This window comes from Crinia signifera, chromosome 3, assembly GCF_055691185.1.
Source record: "Crinia signifera chromosome 3, ASM5569118v1, whole genome shotgun sequence".
Lineage (NCBI taxonomy): Eukaryota > Metazoa > Chordata > Amphibia > Anura > Myobatrachidae > Crinia > Crinia signifera.
The window spans coordinates 282,753,444-282,771,258 of NC_139219.1; the positions used below are offsets into that span (position 1 = coordinate 282,753,444).

Consider the following 17,815-nt stretch of genomic DNA (forward strand, 5'->3'; position numbering starts at 1 on the left):
CATGCGGGCGGGCCTGGAGGAGTAGAAGTATTCTCCTAATCACCTCCTCTCAGTTTTATTAATAGTAAATGTTCTTCAGAAATAAAGTTAGAGCACAAAAGTATTATGAATTCATTTATAATGAATCAGCTTATTATGTAGCACTTCACATTGTGGGGATCTTGACATCAATAAATAACATGGAAGGATATGATACAGAAGGAACAATCGCTGGTTGATGATGAAAACGGGACACTCAGCAATTTACCAATCGCTCCATGTGTACAGAGTTTAAGGTAAGAGTTTCTAGTATGTACGGCAATGCACAGGGAAAGCCACACACTGCCTGCTCTTAGATAGCTACCAACTCCCTTTCTGTCCACCAACAAGGAGTAATGGTGCATACACACTGGGAGTTTTTAAGATGATAGGGAAATCGCTGGGCTGAAAAATCACTGAGTGCATACACACAGTGATTTTCACCCTCAAACGATTTTTCCACAGGGGGTGGATGACTTCCATAGCAGGACACTATGGAAAGCCATCCACCCCATTGCTCATCTGCTGGTAATACCATCAGATCAGTGGTGGCGGACGGTGATGATGATGTGGGAGCGGGCGCCATCACTCATCGCTGTCCTGTACACACTGGGCGGATTTTGAACTGAAAGCAGCTCAAAAATGGTAAAACGGGTGTGGTATATTAGCCCGACAGTCGGGATTCCGACAGTCATTAGCCAGACGCCGGAATCCTGACTGCACAGCGTGGGGAGCGCAATGAAGCCCCTTGCGAGCTCTCTGCGCTCGCCACCTATTTTATTCTCCCTCTATGGGGGTCGTGGACCCCCACGAGGGAGCAGTCAGGATTCCGACGTTGGATTAATGACTGTTGGAATCCCGACTGTCGGGGAGCCATCCGGCACCCGGCAAAACTTAGCTGGCTTCAGCTCAAAATCACGCAGTGTGTATGGGCCATAAGAATGCTTTTCAAGAACCTGACATTTGCTCTTAAAGAGTTTTAAATCACCATCATCCGTTAAATAACTTTGTCTAAACCTGGGTACATATCATGCGATCCAAGATACAACATATGTTGCATGTTACAATCAAATCCCTAATCATAACCTCCCCCCACTGAAACCTAACACACCACTGCTGGGCCGATGCAGAACGTAGACGTTGCGAACATGACAACATCCTACACATGCGTAAATGTTCAATGTCAACATTTTACCATTACACCCCCAGCATCAGCCCTAATGATCCTTTGCTTCAATACAAACATGAAGTATCAGCTGTACCAATCATACTATAAAGAATTTTGATATCTCAAGGTAGTTTGTCTGCATTCCACTAGACAGTACCAACTTTAGGAATGGATGGAGAATTATCACTCTCAGAGGGGCAGATTTATTAAGCTTGGAGAAGAGATAAACTGGAGATAAAGCGGAGAAAAGGTAAAAGGAGATAAAGCACCAGCCAATCAACTCCCAACTGTCTTTTTCAAACACAGCTGATTGGCTGGTGCTTTATCTCCTTTTACCTTTTCTCCGCTTTATCTCCAGTTTATCTCTTCTCCAAGCTTAATAAATCTGCCCCATAGTACCACTATGTAACTGTAAACAGCAGGAGGACTAGTGGCCAAACAGATCTCCGAAGCACATATAATACCATGGAGTCGCAGGGGAAAGGTAATTTGATCTGTAATAAGTTTTCCAAGCCCAATGATCTACCACAGTAATTTGCCGAGCCTCAACTTGAACCGAATTTGGTCGGTAACCCTCAGATGAACAGAATAATAGGCGGGCAAGCTTAACCTATGCTGATCACTGTCATCTCCCTGCTGGCAGCAACTACTTCTATAACTTTTACCACTTTATATTTTCATTCCAGTTGTACCATGTCAATTGAAGCCATCCAAAATGGTCAGAAGGGAAAGTATGCTTTAATGATATTGGTTACTAATGGGCCCAATTCAGACCTGATTGCACTGTACATTTTGTTTGCAGATGGACAAAACCATGCTGCACTGCCGGTGGGGCAGATGTAACATGAGCTGAGTTAGATTTGGGCAAGTTATTTTGTTTCTGCGCAGGGTAAATAGTTGCTGCTTTATTTGTACACTGCAATTTAGATTTCAGTTTGAACACACCCCACCCAAATCTAAAGGTCCATACACACTGGGCAACTATGCCCAGCGTGTATGGACAGCGATAATCGCTATTATCGCTGGAGGGAAAGTGCATACACACTGAGCGGCTTTCCCCCTGCCCGGTACCGTCAGGGGAGAGGACGGCTTTGCATAGTGCAGAGCTATGCAAAGCCGTCCTCAAAGCCTGCTCATCTGCTGGTATTATCAGCAGATGAACGGCTTTCCCAGCGATGTTTTCCCATGCTGTTTTGAGTGGCTTTCAGCACAAAGTCACCCAGTGTATATGGGCCTTAACTCCCTCTGCACGTTACATCTGCCCCACCTGCAGGCACATGGTTTTGTAGATTTGTCAACAAAATATGCCCTGTGATCTGGTCTGAATTAGACCCATTGTTCCGGACTTTGACAATAGCTACACGCATACCCCTATCAAACCGCACTTATGACCTGGGTTATTGTTAGAGCGACCTGGTTCGAGGTGCAGTGTGAAGGCACAAAAACGAACAACCCGGGTTGACCAACCTGGCAATTCAACCCAGGTTATAATAAGAAAAGTTAACCCGGGTCGCCCTATGTATAATGGGCGACTTGGGATAAAAATTCTGTGTCCGACCTGGAAAGCGGTATCATGTATCGAATGTGTTTAACTCTTGAGTCCAACCAGGCTACAACCTGTGTCCAGTCCTTTCACACTAAGTCCATTATACAGAGGGTGAGCCGTGTTTAACCCTTGCCGAATTGCCAGGTTGGTCGACACAGGTCATTGGGTATGGTGCTTTCACAACGCACCTCGACCCAGGAGCAACCCCGCAATTACCCAGTTTATTTTTGCTATCTGAAAGGGGTATAAAAACAGCGCTACATATTATGTTATGGCTCCATAAAGAAAGAACAACATAATTTCATTATGAAATCACAGGGTCATCTAACATGGGCATGGCAATGGGCTAGTAAGTGCGGTAAATGGGGGAGAATTACCATATGTACATGTAATGTAGGCATCTTGCAAGCATGAACAGAAGTGTATGCAGAGCAGGATAGGACTACTGCTCTGCTGTGAATAAAGACGGATGACACCTGCAGACGTGGTCATGCAGCAATTAATTTTTTTTTATTTATTAGCAGTTTCTTATATAGCGCACACATATTCCGCAGCGCTTTACAGAGAATATTTGAACATTCACATCAGTCCCTGCCCCAGTGGAGCTTACAATCTATATTCCCTTCCACATGTACATGCACACACAGACATTCTAGGGTTAATTTTTGTTGGGAGCCAATTAACCTACCAGTATATTTTTGGATTGTGGGAGGAAACCGGAGTACCTGGAGGAAACCCACGCAAGTACGGGGAGAATATACAAACTCCGCACTGTTAGGGCCATGGTGGGAAACGAACCCATGACCTCAGCGCTGTGAGGCAGTAATGCTAACCATTACACCATCCGTGCAAGCGCCTTTTACATAGATGTGCAACAGTCATAGCTACATTACAGAATTGTTCCTGTAGTGACACACTGGACTAAAGGGGAAGCACGCCTTCCCATCACACACAAGCACTTCACGTCTGAAGATGAAGACCTGATAAATTCTCGGATATTGCATCTGCACACAATCTACATGCGTGACTATGTATACAGACAGCGCAATGCCAGACAGTGCTTATACAGTACATACAACAATCTACATACTGTATGACAATGCTCCCTTTTCCTGTGATGTCCCACATATACTAAAATGACTCTCATTGAAAAGGAGAAGTGTGAGGAGGAAGTATGACTGCAGAGGTTATGAGTAAGGGAAGACAACAAGATGATAAACACGTTTTAACACCGCCTCATCCTGAGTGACATTGTTTATTTATTAGCAGTGGAAAATTTCATGATATCATTTAATCTGTGTGGGGAAAATCTCTGTGACAATAGAATGGACTCCTAGCATATATGTAAAGAAAGATTATCATACATAAATAAGTATTATGGAAGGAAAAAAATAAATAAAATAAAAATAAATAAATAAATCGGTACTAATATGTTAGTTGGGTGTCCACTATAGTTAGTACTAGGGTGGCCAATCCCGGGATCGGCGGGATCCCGGGATTTGGCCCCTAAAACGCCGGGATTTCAATCCCGGGATTGGAGTTTCCGATTTCGGGATTAGACTGCGCATGCGCAGTCTAATGCCGGGCAGCGTCTGAGCTAGTGCTCAGACGCTGCCCGGCTTCTCCTGTCCCGGGCAGCGCGGCTCTGCGCAGCGTGACAGCGTCAGAGGTCACGCTGCGCAGGCCACACAAACAGCCGCCTCATCCGTGCGCACCACGCTGACCTCCAGCCGCCTTGATGATACCGCCCACCCACCCAGGCTGCCTGCACTGGCCTCTTACTGGACCCCGAAGCATCGCCTGACGAACCAGCCAGTCACCCACCCAGGCTGCATCCTCCTCCATGCCCAGCTCCATCGCCCACCGGCCCGGCCGCACCGCAATTGTAAGTAAATATGCGGGCGGCCGGGGCGGGATTTTGTATAGGAAGCCAATCCCGGGATCGGGCATTTTTCAATCCCGAATCCCGGGATTGGGCATTTTTCAATCCCGAATCCCGGGATTGAAAAAATGCCCCGGGATTGGCTTCCCTAGTTAGTACGCTCATACCCCCACTCTCCATGTCGGCATGGAGTCGATTTTATATAGTGTGGTGAACACAGCGAGCCCGAAGTGTGGCAAGCCCCACGAGGGGATGTGTAAAACTAATCAAATAGCTTAGTGGGCACCCAAATAACATATAAGTACCCAAAAATCTTATGTTAAAGTGCCCATACACTGTGCGTTTTAGCCGTGCGATGCGTGCTCTTGTGGGCATCTCATTGCACAGTACAAAAGTAGTATGTGCTGCACATACTTTTTGTAGTGTTCATTCTAGCACCCGCCATCTTTGAAAATCCATGCAGTTCCTCTTCCCTGCCTGGGATGTCGCTGTCTGCTGTAGTGCTTCTAGCACAGTGTGGTCTGTATATTAGCACTGATATGCAAACCTGACCTGTGCTAGAAACACAACAGCAGACAACGACACCCCAGGCCAGGAAGAGGAACTGCATGGGTTTACAAATATGGCGGGTGCTAGCATGAACACTACTTTTTGTACTGCCCTCGCATCGCGTCGCACGCAAATCACATTTATTTATTAACAGTTTCTTATATAGCGCACGCATATTCCACAGCACTTTACAGAGAATATTTGAACAATCACATCAGTCCCTGCCCCAGTGGAGCTTACAATCTATATTCCCTACCACATATACACGCACAGATATTCTGAGGTTAATTTTTCTTGGAAGCCAATTAACCTACAGTACCTGTATATTTTTTAAACCCACGCAAGCATGGGGAGAATATACAAACTCCGCACAGTTAGAGCCATGGTGGGGATCGAAACCATGAACTCAGTGCTGTGAGGCAGTAATGCTAACCATTACACCATCCGTGCAAAACACATGCGTTGCGATGCGATCCAGCCCATAACGGGCGCGATCTTCACACCATGTATGGGCACCATTAGATAATACTTCTTCAAATATATTCTCCCTGAAACACCTGCTTACCCATGTTATGGTGCGTACACACGGGGGAGATATATTGCTCAGCAATATATTGCTCAGTTTCTCCTTTTCATCACCGGCCAGAGATGGTCGCTGATGAAAGGGAACCTCTACCGGCGGTGCCGCAGAGGTAATCAGCTGGTCGCAGGAGCAAGCTCCTGCGACCAGCGATTAGAACGGACTGAAAAGGGGAGCAGCGATTTGAGCCCCTATCACCCCCCGTGTGTACACAGCTTTTGAAGATTCGCCTGTGTAGGGATAACATTTTAAAGGAGGGCATTCAATTCTTGATGATATTCAGTGCTGCCAAAACAGCAAAACACTAGGACATCACAGATCCCAATATTATAATTTCTGCCCCATATATACACTATGGCTAATTGTATGCCAAGGGAAGCCAATTAGTAAGGATTACCCGATATGCTATTCCCTGCAATTGCTGAACCTCGCAGTAGAGTTCAACTGGGAAAAAATATAAAAATCAGGTTTGTAGACAGGGGAACAAAAAACAAAAAATACAGTAATACCCCTTTCACGCAGAAAATGAAATACCTGGGTGAAGCAGTTCCACCTGGGAATTTCATTAAATACATGACCAGGGTCGAGGACACAGGATTTATGACCCATGTTGACCCTTTCACACAGAAGAAATACCCGTGTTATTCAGCAAATTACCGGGTAGAAATTTTCAACCCGGTAATTTGTTCTTCTGGGTGAAGGAGGGGGCCAGGCTGCTCCCGGTAAAAAAATACCTCCATGGGGAATATTAAAGTATATACAATTAAGTAGAACTCCCATCTTAGTATAGTAAATCCCCCCCCCCCCCAATCATGCTTTCCACATATGCACACAAGAGTCAATAGCTTAAGGGTATTTAACTAAAGGAATGTAAAGCACTTTATATGTGTGTAAACTAACCCACCAATGCATTCAAGGTGTGTCAGAACTAAACTAGTGAAAAAAAAAAAGGAATATAATAATATATATATTTAATATTTGCAAGTATTCAGGAGTGAGGTCAGGCTGTACACATCAAGTTATTATAGGAGGAAAATCTCTGTTGGATGCAAGCAAAGATAAGTAGTTTTCCTGTAACATTAGTATGCAACGTTCCGTAGTCAAACCTGCCCCTGACAATATTACTAATAGTGAATGCTTAAAGAAGCACCAACCAATAAGGACCCATCATATAGCTTCTATTAAATACATGAAGACATGAGATGTAAAGGCTTTATAATGGCAGATAAGAACCACTTGACCCATCTAGTCTGTCCCTGAATATCTGCAACATCTGTCATGGAACTACAAGTCCCAGAAGAGCTGCAGTACCAGGGGCAGATGTAATATTATCTGTAGATGCCAAGTTTATGGTCACCAAACAAGGAACTGTTGCCAACAATGTTTATGTCTCACCAGACAATACGAGCACAGGAATGCCAGTCACATACAGCTCAGCTGGAGCCTGGGCTACTACAATCCCCAGCATGCCCTGTAGCAGTTGCCTCCATAGGGATACAACATACTTCCATGAGTTTCCCATATGCAGCCTCAGTACATGGCAACTTACAGAGGAGCCCATCCACTGTATGCATGTGATAGGCTCATATGCCAGGGACAAGGGAAGCACCACTGTACAGCCTGGCACTGCCCCGGGCATCTGGCAACAGGAGCTTACCTATAACATACATGCACAGGAGGGCAGCACACACAGGCGTGTAATAGACATAGCAGAGACTGCACAACACAATCCCCATGCTGCATACATTCCTATGCCATAGACAACAAGAGACACGCAGAGCGGACGCCGGACACTTACCCGGATCTGCAGAGGGAAAGCGACGGTGCCAGCAGCAGCGGCGGCGGAACGCAGCATAAGTGAAGGTGCGCGCTCCCGCCCTGCGCGCTCAGCTGCTCTGCCTTCATAGTGAGCGCGCTCACGCCGGTCCCTCTAAGAACGCGCGCTCCCGACCATCCCAATCAGGAGGACGAGCGTCCTCCCCGCGCCGTTTCGTCACCTCCTCTCCTCGCTCTCTCTGGTCACTCCAGTCACTAGTATACTAGGGAATGGGATGGGACATTGAAAGAAAACCTGGCTCAAACATTGCTTGCAAAATATTCTTCTATTACAGTCCTAACCATTGGCTATGTGATACCGATGTTTATTGTTTTCAATAAACTGGCAGGCTACCTAAACATAAACTACACGGGATGTACTAAAGGGAATGACAGTCCGGTCTTCAGAAAAGAAATGCCAATTGACTATAATGGGAAGCAAAGTGAATTTTGATGAATATTTCATACAATCTGACTGGAACCTATGCACTATAGCTTCAACGCACATCATAGCTGCCTACCATCCTGCATTCTGCAGGAGACTCCCTGAAATAGCGGCAATCTCCCTCTCTCCCTCATTAGCCTAGCAATCTCCCTCATGTCACATAGCCCACATTACACTGTTTCATTTTTGGGGGAAAAGGAATGAGAGATAAATACATTTACAATGAATCATCAGCGCCATTTCCCAGCACTTTACCAAGTAGAGTAGCTTTGGGGATCATCTACATTTGGATACAAGTCATAATAAAAGATTCCTCTCAGATGTAGCAGTGCACACCCATACTTCTAGCTGCCACGTTCACAATCTCTTTTCACAATCTCTCCATATATGGAACTAGACACGCCCTCTGACATGCCCGCTCAATGGGGCGCTGTGCAAAATTCTACTACCAACTATAATCTCCCTGAAACTAGTTTTCAAAAGTAGGCAAGTATGACACACATCTTCCTAAAACAATTATGGAGCCCATACACTTATGTGCACTGTGATTTCCCTTTAAGCTCCGTGAGAGCGATTGCAGCAAAGAACCCGGCTAAGAAATGTATAAGCGTCTGCGGGAGACAGACGAGTGCTCAGTGCAGGAATGCCAGGCGCTTGCACCGTGTCCGCTGCAAGATATCTACGCTATGGAACCCGCCGAGACCTACATTTTCAGCACTCCGCCTTTTCCCCTTTCCCCTGCTATAACGTCACATGGAAGTTTTCGGGGAACATCAGGGTGATAGACATCAGCTATGGTAAAACCATATTCACAGGACAAGACCTGCACTTACAGACTTACACCTTGTCGTCAGCATGTGACCAGGACCTAGAACCAACTCCGGGATGCCGCAGCAAACAGCACTGCCTCCAGTACTCCATCCTTTAATAAAATCTTATTACATCACATGTTTTTTCTCATTTCTCATCTGTGCAGTTTTGAACGGTTATACCCCAGAAAGCCCAGCCCTCATTCCATCAACCGATTTCAGGTCACAAGGGGCATGCGATTTATCACATGATTTTTTGCACATCCAATGAGGGGAAAAAGCACTTCTGGTGCGATTTATCGCACGAGGAGCTTCAAGGGAAATCGTAACGCGATATCGCATAAAATCGCACATATGCATGGGCACCATTAGATGGACTTTAGATTTAGATGATCCCGTAATTTGGCCTTAGGCCAAATACATTCCTACATGTGAGACAATCGTGTCTGCACAGTCTATTTCTCTATTCGATACTTAATGGGGGCGTTCATCAGCAGCGAATGTGGCTGAACTGGCTAACTTTCTATTTGAGTTTTGACTACATAGTCAAAATCGACAGCCAGAATCGCACCGTGTGTCCACAGCTTAAATCAAATCAATATTTGGTTTGACTACCCTTTCAAAACAACAACAATTTTTCTAGGAACACTTGATATTTTGTAGGCTTATAGTCAGGTGTAAATTTTATATTAACCATTTGAGCTCCAACATCTGTGAGACATGTCCAAGATATCCGCTAAACATGCCAGCGTTGCTCACATTTGTTATATTAATCCAAATAAAAAAAGGTTGTGTAAAAAAAAAGATTATATTTCCTATATAAAAGGTAAACATTACAGGTCATTAGGATGAATAAAAATGTTTGTTTGGCAATTTTCACACCTATTTTGACAAACTCACATGGCTCTCAATCATACCAAACAGGTGATAATCACAGAAACACACACAGAAACAAACAGAAACAGCAGCACCAAACAATGGGGCAGATGTATTAAGCCTTAACAAGAGATAAATGCAAGGGTGATAGAGAGATAAACATCCAGCCAATCAGCTCCTTACTGACTTTTTTCAAACACAACCTGTAACATGGCAGTTGGGATGTGATTGGCTGGACGTTTATCTCTCTTTATCACCCTTGTATTTATCTCTTGTTAAGGGGCGCATTTATCATTATATAGCGATGCCTGCGTGATGACATTGCCGGGCATCACATTGCGGTATCAAGAGAAACCGCCTGGATGTATCAATTTGAGGGCGCAGGGACAGGGCTCCGAAAGGAGACATTCCCACAAAAAGTGTGCGCTTAGGGGAACATAGTAAAATCAGGGTCTTTTTATATGGCATAATGGAGCTGTTTTGATGCAATTGTTGCTTAGGGATGGGGAATAAAATGGCTGTTATTCCATAGTAAGAAGCCGTTCCAAGTCACTCTGCATGTAACATATAAGTAATTGTTTTAGGAAGATGTGTGTTGAAGATATAGCAAAATCGCTTAGTCAAAATCGCCCAGCCTCCAGCCCGTGTGTACACCCCTTAAAGCCATGTGCACAGTACAGATGGAGCGCCTCTCAGCCAGCGCTGGGAATTGGCAGATTCCCTTAGCTGGCGATCATCGGCAGACAGGTGCTCCATCAGATGGGGACACGCGAGTGTTTCACATGCACGTGCCTCCCCGTCAACACGGCGGTGGGGAGCACTTTCCCTGCACGTCTCCGCTTCAGGGAGATGGGCAGGATTAGGGGGAAGTTGGAGGCATCAGGGGAGCTGCAGCGGATGGCAGAGGGCTCCGTCGGTAGGGGGCACGCAAGCGTCTCATGCGCGCGTGTCCCCTTCCGGCGATCAGTGCTCCATTTCTAAGATCTAGGTGAAGGTTAAACCAGTTCCACCTCAGCATTACAGTTGGTGGAACTCAATTCCACCCTGTTCCCCAACCTAGGGATGGCCATCGCTACAGACGCCATCGATGGTTGCCATCGATGGCGATTCTGCGCCCAGCCATCGATAGTTGCAAACTATTTGATGGATAACCATCAATAGTTTTAGCTATCGATGGTCATCCATGATATTTGACTGAATGGCCCGTGGGCCAATCAGAACTCGTCGGCGGGACTTCATGGGGGCGGAGCTATACTCAGTGAATCCGGCACCATGAGAATAAAAAAAGAAAACATCTTTTGCCATCGATGTAGGGAAACTATCTGGTACTCCCACATCGATGGAAAAAGTATTTGACATCGGCCACAAACCATCAATGATTTTAAATCATCGATGGTCGATGGCCATCCCTACCCCAACCCCTGTAGTCCATACACACTGACCAAAATCGTTTACGATATCAGTCAGTGACCTCACCCGCCCCAAGCTAGGTTCATACTGTGTCTGGCAATACTGACAGCTTGATCTGCATGTAGTAAAGAGAACAGGTGAGGTGTTAACGATGCATGGGAGCGCGCATCATTAACAATAGAGTGGGTACATACTGAATGATTTTCTCTATATATCGTGAACGATATCGGTATTGACCATCTTCAAAGATATACCGCCCAGTGTGTACCCAGCTTAATAAACTTCTAAAAGCCTTCATCCACCGAGACCAATATAATTTTTTTTTCTAATGCCTCAGGGTTTTTAAAGCTGAAAATCACACAACCACTTTGTTTTGAGCGTGAGCATACCCATGGTAATACAATGATGGGCACAAAGTTTTTTTTTGCGGTGAAATCCTTGCAGATAAATAAACTACCCCTACTCATAACTCGACCCATTAAGCCCAGTTGCACAAGATAACTAGCTGACTACTATGACATTTAAATAGCGTGTGTGCAGGAGCATTTGCCATTAAACAGCTTCAAGCGCTGCTAGAGCTGTCAGACAGTAAGTAAACCTGAATAAGGCTCATAGTGTAATCAAGTTTGAATTATTTTTTGAAAATTAAAGAAAAACACTTCCTGGGCACTTAGGGCGGGATGTATTAAAATACATCGCCGCCCTTCGCGCCCCTCCGCCACGATGCCAGCGCATATGTACTAACATATGCGGCTGGCATCGCGGTGCGGTAATGGAGCCCCCCGCGATACCTGTACTCTGGTCTGCGGGGGGTCTCCGTCACCTCCCAGCCAGCTTCTGCTGCCTACACGCCGGGGACAGCTAAGCAGGCTGTCCCCGGCGCCTCCTCCTCCCCCCTGCAGCCGGAAGGACGTCTGGCTGCGTTGATAGGGGGTGGAAGGGCTTACCTTCCGGGGTCCAGAAGGACCCGCAAGAAGGTAAGCCCAAGGGAGGGGGGAAAGGGGGGTTGACGGGGTTGCGGCGACACGCGTGCGGCGAAAAGAAGCCCATAGGCTTCTATAGGGTATCACCACCCAAAGGCGGCGATACCCTGCCCTGCGATAATGGTGCGGCCGGGTAATAGTACATAGGAAAATGCGGTAAAACAGGGATTTTACCGCATTTTCCCTTTAGTACATCTCGCCCTTAGGGCCTTATTCTAGTTCACTCTTTCTGACAAAATCCTTCTTAGATGGACAAAACCATGTGCACTGCAGGGGGGCAGATGTAACATGTGCAGAGAGAATTAGATTTGGGTGAGTTATTTTGTTTCTGTGCAGGGTAAATACTGGCTGCTTTATTTTTACACTGCAATATAGATCTCACTTTGAAGGAAAACCCCACCCAAATCTAATTCTCTGCACAAGTAACATCTGCTCCCCTGCAGCGCACATGGTTTTGTCCATCTGAGAAGGAATTTGTCAGAAAGAGTGAACTAGAATAACCCCCTTAGTTAACACTTCCAAAGTGCCCAGTCAGCACATACTTAAGCTTCAAAATAAACACTTTTAATAGCATTTGACAGTTTTTCAGTCAAAGCTAAAATGCAAAACAATTTTTTTAAATTGTGTGTACACAACATTCATGGGCCAGGTCTACGGCAGGAAACATAGGGCAGCAAATGCAGCTGCAACCGAAATAAAGTGTGTGCAGGTCAAAACCAAATGGGAATTGATGGCATTGGGTAAATAAGCATAAACACGTCTTTCCTGTATTGTTTTACAGCAGGGGTGGCCAGATTTTTGTGTCCCGGGATCTACTTTTAGTTCACATATTCAGCAGAGATCTACCAATGGGCCTGATTCGGAGGTGGCCATATACTGATATTTAGTTTTGCATGCATAAAAGTACCGGAAACCCCTTACTGCAGACACGTAAATCTAACTGTACGATGGTGGGCACAGTTGCACATGGCATTGCTGCCAGTAGAGATTGTAACTGTATATTTCTGCAGATATGAATATGTAAGAATCAGCAACTGCACATACATACATTCATACATACATACGTACGTATGTACATACATACATACACAAACATACATACATACATATATATACATACATACATACATACATACATACATATGTTCGCTAGGCTGCTAACATACACAACCTACCGAACAGTCTGTATCACTGGAACCATTACCACAGCCCACAGTTATCACTCCTGAGCTGTCAGCAATCCAAGTGGGATCGTGCCTATATTATATGCAATTCAGAGTTTAACATCTTCCAAATGTAACACGGAATTAATATTGTTTTTCTTATTTATTTTTTTACTTTCGGTCAGTTATGTAATTATGGCCGTGATTGGAACCTCTGCAGTGTGAATCCTGTTCTACCCCTTTCCCATCGCAAAATGCAGGGTCGCACTGGGACTTTGAAATGGCTCAGTCCCTGGGCAACCCTGCATTCTACTCTGTTCACATCCCCTCAGCGAACTGCCAATATTGCCGGTTCGCTGACCTCACCCAGGGGCGTGGCAGAGCATCATTGGGGGAGGTGGAGGAGGCAATGCTTACTGCTGACGCTGCTCCAAGCACTGCCTCCTCCATTGGTGTGAACAGGAAACGGGTCACTCGACCGGTAAGAACCCTTCTTTTTAACTGGTTCATATTGCCGTGTTGCTACTGCTTTGCAGGACCCGATAACCCCTTTCACATTGCTCCAATTACCGGGTCTTACCGGCATGAACCTGGTAATTACAGTAGGTGTGATGTGAAAGGGGTATAGGTTGCTTTTTATTTTACCCTTGTATGTCCTATTGTCATGTATTGCTAATTGCACATTTTAACCTGCGTAGTGCACCCAAGATGGCTGCCTCGCCTGGGACTCTCCTGTGTAGAAAGAGCTGTGACTGGTTCTGATAATTTTGCAATGATCTCTCCTAATCCCAATGTGCGTAGGAGGAAGAACCCTTGGCATCGATAACACAAAATGTCTGTCACACATTTGTATTTTATTCATTGTTTCTGTATTCTCTGAAAACCTAAACTTCTGTAATACGTTCATGTTATCTGTAACGTGTCTTGTGCCGAATTGGAGAAAATATTGTAGAAATATAATTCTTCTTTTTCTTCTTCTTCTTCCTTTGTTAAATCTTCTTTTTATTTGTATTTATTATTATTATTATTATTATTTTATATTTATCAGGAGTTAATAACCCATATATCATATAACCGACTTGCATTATTCACATACAACACATACAAATATAATGTTTCCCTACCAAACCTTGAGCACATATTAGTCGGAGGCATTGATTCATTACTCCATAAGCCCCGCCTATTTGTATGGTCACCTCAGTGATCGAGGTGTAAGCTTACTCCATAAGCCCCTTCCATTTGTATGGTCACCTCAGTGTTCAGGGTGTAAGCCTACTCCATAAGCCCCTACCATTTGTATGGTCACCTCAGTGATCAGGGTGTAAACCTACTCCATACGCCCCTCCCATTTGTATGGTCAACTCAGTGATCAGGGTGTAAGCCTACTCCATAAGCCCCACCCATTTGTATGGTCACCTCAGTGATCAGGGTGTAAGCCTACTCCATTTACTTTCCATTACCACCTCTAATCTTATTTACCCACCAGCCCTCACTGCGACCTCCTGACCTTTTGGAGCATTTATTAATATAAATAAAGACAAATTCACACAAAATATATTTAATAAATAAATTCAAACTTTTATTTTAAGTAAAATGTATATATTATTTTTGCTCTGCATTATAAAATAGGGAATACTGGAACAGGATTGTTCCAGAACTCTTACACACTTGTCCTATAAGAGGAACAAGATGGTGGAGTCATCCATCAGCACTCAGGAGAGGAAAAACCCCCTGTGGGGGAAACCTCTGGGGACCCATGGCTGACGGACTGCCCGTCCCTCTAGGCATTAAGAGACTTTGCAGAGTTTGCCCAAACCACCCACCCACTAACCTTATATAACCCGTCATCCCTTCTGTCACCCCAAATCTGTATTTTAACTTTTTTCCCAGATGATGAAGAACGCACCCGATGGCACCGGGGGGCACGCGCATGTCCACAGTAATGGGGGGGAGAGACAAGGTAGGGGAGCGAAAGACAAGGTAGGGGGGCGAGACAGACAAGGTAAAGGGGCGAGACAGACAAGGTAGGGGGTGAGACAGACAAGGTAGGGGGCGAGACAGACAAGGTAGGGGGCGAGAAAGACAAGGTAGGGGGAAAGAGACAAGGTAGCTACATTAGGACTCCATGTAAGAAACAGCCAGAACCCCTTTAGGACTCGTCTCTGGTGCTATAAGGGGTTAGGGCTGCAATGATATATATAGGACAGCTCTAACTCTGTTTCCTATGTCCCCACCGGGTCTGATCACTATGCACATACACAGACGGCCGTCATGTATGGGCATTAGTCAGTAACCCATTGCCAACAGGCTGCTGGCAACACAGCAGAGGATACAGCGGAGGAGGGGACACCGCTGGTCCTCGCTGGAAAGATACTGTGTGTGATGGTAAATACCAGCGGCATATCCTGTGTATCTCACTGACACTAACACAATATGCTGCCAGAATTTAATATCACTCTTACATGGAGCCCAAAGTATGATATAACTATAACAACAGTATCAGATAATAACAAAGTAATGGGTACAGCACAATATACATCTCTCACACCTCTGCACATTAATAAGTAGGGATCAGTACGGGGACTTGATGCAGCATAGGACACCTTGTGCCTTGCGACACGTCCTAACCGCTCCATACAGGGTTTATTCAGCGTCTCCAGACACCGCCCTTAGGTGTCCCAGGTACAGTCCTAGTGACTGCTTAGTACTGCCCCCCTAGGTGGGAGATTTGTTTGTATCCAATACTGTCCTGTCGGTCAGGTGATCGGTCATATATTATAGTAGTCGCGCTCCGAGTCTGCCGCCGCATCTCACTAACCTGCCCTTATCTGTCCAGTCACTAACCTTATGTGAGTATGTCCTCCTGCTGGTGAGCTGCGCACTGCCGGAGTCCTGTGAGGTGAATAAGTGAGACAGCCTCAGTACAGCCCTGATCTAGGCAGTCTCCATTATGACATCACTATACCCTTACTGACACCACCTGATTGGCCAGGGCTGGCTGTTTGTGGTTTGAAGCCCATTATGACATTACAGCTCCTTTGTCTTTTGCATGACTGACCTAAGGGTAATTTGATTTCACTTCTTACTTTAAATATTACATTCACATCAGAATCTAATTTATTATTTGATGGCAGGATTTCCCTATAAATCTTTGGGAATGTGAGGTTTTATATGAACACAATTTTCACTGTAGTTACATCATAACCCATTCCAGGAGGGACAAGATGCTCTCTTTCTGGACATTCATGTCAGTTGCAGTTGCAGGGCTGCAGCACAGTCCACAATTCAGATAGGGGAGCCCCACCAACTGCCACCCTAAACACCACAGTCTGGACTCACTGGCAGGTGCGGCTCCCCTTTTTGAATTTGGGACATTGGTGCAGTCCCACTTCTGCAACTACTACTGGCAGCAAGTCCAGGAGCAGAGCATTTTGTCCCTCCTGGAATGGGTCATGTTCGGAGGTATGCGGGATCTACTTTTAGTTCACATATTTAGCGGAGATCTACCATTGTCAATGGGCCTGATTCGGAGGTGGCCTATATACTGATATTTAGTTTTGCTATTTTCCGAAAGTACCGGAAACTGCAGACCCGTAAATCTAACTGTATGATGGCGGGCACAGTTGCACATGGCATTGCTGCCAGTAGAGATGGTAACTGTATATTTCTGCAGATATAAATACATAAGAATCAACAACTGCACATACATACAAACATACATACATACATACATACACAAACATACCTACATACATACATACATACATCTCTTATATATTTGGCTACATGTGTCAATCATCCGGACACACCGCCTCCCAGCTGACACATGTAGCCAAATAGCCATACAGCACTACATCATGGAAAGAAGTGCGTCAGGATCAATTAGCCAACGGCAGCAGGCCGGGGGGGGCATATCCAGCAGGGGGGCGGGGCAGGCGCGGGCACATACATACATTCATACATACATACGTACGTATGTACATACATACATACACAAACATACATACATACATTTATATACATACATACATACATACATACATATGTTCGCTAGGCTGCTAACATACACAACCTACCGAACAGTCTGTATCACTGGAACCATTACCACAGCCCACAGTTATCACTCCTGAGCTGTCAGCAATCCAAGTGGGATCGTGCCTATATTATATGCAATTCAGAGTTTAACATCTTCCAAATGTAACACGGAATTAATATTGTTTTTCTTATTTATTTTTTTACTTTCGGTCAGTTATGTAATTATTGTCCGTGATTGGAACCTCTGCAGTGTGAATCCTGTTCTACCCCTTTCCCATCGCAAAATGCAGGGTCGCACTGGGACTTTGAAATGGCTCAGTCCCTGGGCAACCCTGCATTCTACTCTGTTCACATCCCCTCAGCGAACTGCCAATATTGCCGGTTCGCTGACCTCACCCAGGGGCGTGGCAGAGCATCATTGGGGGAGGTGGAGGAGGCAATGCTTACTGCTGACGCTGCTCCAAGCACTGCCTCCTCCATTGGTGTGAACAGGAAACGGGTCACTCGACCGGTAAGAACCCTTCTTTTTTACTGGT

General features: G+C 45.3%; 1 protein-coding gene across 1 annotated transcript in view; it reads right to left on the reverse strand.

Moving 5' to 3' along the window:
* Positions 1-7,687, reverse strand: part of PIK3CB (phosphatidylinositol-4,5-bisphosphate 3-kinase catalytic subunit beta) — a 131,410-nt gene extending 123,723 nt beyond the window's left edge. Inside the window, exon 1 of the mRNA XM_083178300.1 lies at positions 7,542-7,687. The gene's annotated coding sequence lies outside the window, so the exon portion shown is untranslated. The remainder of the gene's footprint in view (positions 1-7,541) is intronic.
* Positions 7,688-17,815: the final 10,128 nt, after the last annotated feature.